The sequence below is a fragment of the Sinocyclocheilus anshuiensis genome, unplaced genomic scaffold, assembly GCF_001515605.1.
Source record: "Sinocyclocheilus anshuiensis isolate Anshui unplaced genomic scaffold, SAMN03320099.WGS_v1.1 scaffold2080, whole genome shotgun sequence".
NCBI lineage: Eukaryota > Metazoa > Chordata > Actinopteri > Cypriniformes > Cyprinidae > Sinocyclocheilus > Sinocyclocheilus anshuiensis.
Genome location: NW_015547751.1, coordinates 104,046 through 108,069, shown reverse-complemented (window position 1 = coordinate 108,069; position 4,024 = coordinate 104,046).

The following is a 4,024-nucleotide window of genomic DNA, read 5'->3' as shown; positions in this document are numbered from 1 at the left end:
ATTATATTGGGAGATATACAGTAAATAACTAGAAATTACAGAAATGTCTAACAGTGTGTGTGTGTGTGTGTGTGTATATATATATATATATAATGAAATGTGCTTCATACTATACTGCATGCGTATGTCAAAAAAAAAAAAAAAGGGTGTAAAGCTAATCAAGAAATGTGTTTTGGCTTTTTGTAGGAGTTCAACACCTTAGTCGAACTCCAGTAATGATCCTCTTCCATGGCTGTAATTACTTTGGCCATTGTCTTGATTCATTATATTTTAGATTTTCATTGCCAACCTTTTTCAATTAGTTGTGGCTTCACCGAAGCCCCATATTTATCCGCCATTTTCACGTCTCAGCAGAGCTACCATTAACTAATGCATATGTGTATGTTTATGTTTGATTAGGACCTCCATTAATAGTAGAAGCATATTGAGGCCAGCTTTAGTGAATGCACAATAAAGGACGTAGAAAACATAATTTCCATGTCCATTAGACAATATTTAAATGTCTGCACGGGGGAGAGGTGTGCTTGTGTGTTGATGTGTTTGAGGACACATCAAATCATTTGCTTACTTTAGCTGTTATTAATTGTTTCTGTTGGGTCACAACAGGTAAGTTTCCTAATGGTACCAGACCTTTTAGCCTGTAAAACAGGTAGAAAGAATTTGGAAATAGTTCATACACAAAATTCTCTCACAAGGGTCGATTTTAGTTCATGGTGCATGTAATAATTGTTTCCTTAATAAAAAAAAAAACAGTTTAATATCTAAAGAAATATAATCTGATTTTGAGTGATGCTGCAAGACAACATACAGTAAAAAAAAAAAAAACACATTAAGTACAACTTTAATATCCTTTACAATGTGATCTGACAGTATAATTATTATAAATGGCTTTTATTTGATGTGTTTCAAATTAATTTATTTTCTTTGTATTTTCTTATATTAAATCTTCAAGATATTTATTTGCACAGAAATTATTTGGCAGATATAAAATGTCTGAGAACAGGTAAAACGACTATATAATGGATTTCGGAATTATATCAGTTACTTTCAGATGAGCAAGTAATAATTCAATTTTAATTTATGAAATAAATTGCTAAATAGCAACTACCTCATTTAACCCTCATGTTGTGTTTCCATCATTTTGACCCGGAGAGGTTAATGTCATCATAATGGTCTAAAACATTAGATATTTCTTTGTATTTTATTTTACTTTATTTTCCATCTTGTTACACTTGTGGTGTTCCTGGTCGAAAATGACTGCAGTGTATAAAACATGATTATAAATTTCCTCTTATGCTATTGGATTCAATCTTTAGCACAGGTTTTGTATTTCTTTTCAATAGATTTATTTTTGGAACTGATTGATTGTAGGCCTCATTGACCTGAGCTTATATGCACCTCAATGAGACCTACAATCAATCCGTTCCGAAAAGAAAGCAAGCCTGTGCTAATTAAAAGATCACTAGTTGTCAAAAATTAAATTTCCGAGACTTGGTGATAATATAGCATAATGAGAAATTCACAGGCAAATTTAAATTTAATTTAGGGAACACCAAATTAGGTACAGTAAATGATTTCCAACACAGTACAAGGGTTAAATGATTCTCTGATCTTAATTCATAACTTGAATAGCTTTTAAGTAATTGTATTCATTTAAAACTGTGTATGCATTTAAAGCCTTTTTTTAATTTGCCTGATAGATGTTCATTTACTGGACAGCTTTCAATCAGCAATGTAAATCCAAACACATCAGTAGTTTTCACTGTGCCTATTTAACAATCAAATGTAGTTTTGTGAAGAGAAATATCCCAGCTGTCCTGCCTGAATGTGGTTGGTGTGGGTGCTCTCACACGAGCTGCTCTGACGTGGCTGTCAGGACTTCTGTGATGCAGATAACTAGTTGCTGATGGGGTGGTCACAGTTTTCCAGGCATCACAGTTTAGTCACAGCCAGAGTCATGGCTGTGCACAGAATGTCATGTGTTGTTGTTTTTTTCCCCCCAAAAGTACTCGGCGAACTGGGACACTGGCCTTGCATTTCAGTCTGAAGAGGGCGAGGTGTAACGGCAAACAGCTGTGTGAATTTTCTTGCTTGACCTCGTAGCCCTGTGTTTCTGCCTGGCTGCTGTCCAGCAAGCTGAATATGAGTTGACATGATGCTGATTTATACACAGAAGGCTTGACATCACAGTGCATTTGTGCTTTTCTTCTTATAGAGTATGCATGAAGTGCATTAGTTGTGTACCTTAGTTTATCTCAAAGTTCTCCTTAAGTATACTTTAAAAAATGAATAAATGAATACAAGGTTGTACACAATTCAGAACTGAGTTGAGAATGCCTTTTAAAAGTCCTAAATTTGAATTGAATTTGAATTGAGGCAGCAAACCGCATGACAAATAGCAAGTACGATTTGAAGAAACAGAAGTTTGTAAATGGTGGATGGATGGACGTATAGATAGAACAATAGGTGGATGGATGGATGGATGATGGATGGATGATAGATAGGTGGATTCGAATTCCAAATCAACTTTTTTTGTGGGGTTCAATTTAAATTCACATGAGCTGAAAATGGATAATTGAAAGGCATAGAATTGAAGGGCTAATTCAATTCTGTATTTTGCACAACCCTGGTTCATTTGGCTTTTGGCCACCTACAGTACAAGTCCGGTCCTCTTCATAGCAGATCCAGGTCAAGAACCAGCCATGCAAATAGTAAAATAACTAATGGCATTTTGGAATGAATACATGAATACTGAATCTCACTGTCTGTCACAAGCACATGATAAATAACATTTCTAACCCAAATGACCTTAAATGGCGCATATATGTCAGTGAGATGTATTTCTCTTATTACTGATAATGTGCAGCTGCCCATGCAACAATGCTGATTGTTTCCAATAAGTATAAATCTTAAGACTTTCGCCCTTGAGAATTGATTAAGGTATTTTCAAATGGATTGGTTACACTATATCACAGTAAAGCAGTATAAAAATAGACTGCACATTTTGTAGTAGCACACAGTTTCTATCCACGGTCAAAATGGGAAGACAAAACCTGTCTGTTTTGTTGGCATATTGACAGATACACAGGGTATGCTCCTTTGCCCTCATCTTTGTGCTGTATGTAGTTCTTTGGGCAGTTTGTCTATGCCGTACATCTTTCATCAATAAAGCCCTAATTAAATTGTACGCCATTAGATAACCTCCAAAATATCTCAGTAACTAACACAAACCCATCAATCTAGCTGCCATCCTGGCTGGATATTACTAAAAGAGACTCCATAACTTTGTTTAATGGCAATCTGGGCCTGTTTCTCAAGTGAAGGTCAGAATTTGAGTGGAAAGTTTGGCGTGGAGCGGCTGTGGCTAGATGAGCAATAAATGACAGGGAAAGATAATGCAAGACAGTCATTAATACTGTGGGTTGAATCAATGTACTTTTCATGCATCGTTGTTTTTTAACAGCTCTCTATCTACATAAATTCCCTCCCCCCCTAATGAATCTTTATTTTTTTCAAGCTGTAAATCTCTTCGGCATTGAACAGTCACTCGTACACATTCAATGTGAATTCACTAAACAGTTTCACTACTTTAGTGTGTAGTATTTCAGCGCAAACCGCTTAGTGACATATAACCTGCAGTCCACTTCAAAAGGCACAATGTACACAAGCATAGCCCTGAGATTAGGGCTGCACAATTAATCGAAATAAAACCAAAGTGCAATATGGAACAGTGCACTAATCAAACAAACAAACAAAAAAAAAAAACGTTTAATGCATTTAAACAGATGCATTTAAATAGCTGCTGACATTTTAATTTTATTTTTAACTTTTTTTTTTTCCCCCATTACAAGAATGCCTTTTCCAATGCAAATGTGGCTCATTTAAGAATACACTGGATTCAAATCAGTGCCAATTTCCTGGTGCAATTATTAGCCTAGTATTGTCCACAATTAAAGAGAGACATTTATGTGCACACTTGGTTTCTGTTGTCTCACTTATACAAACAATTTATACATTTGCAACC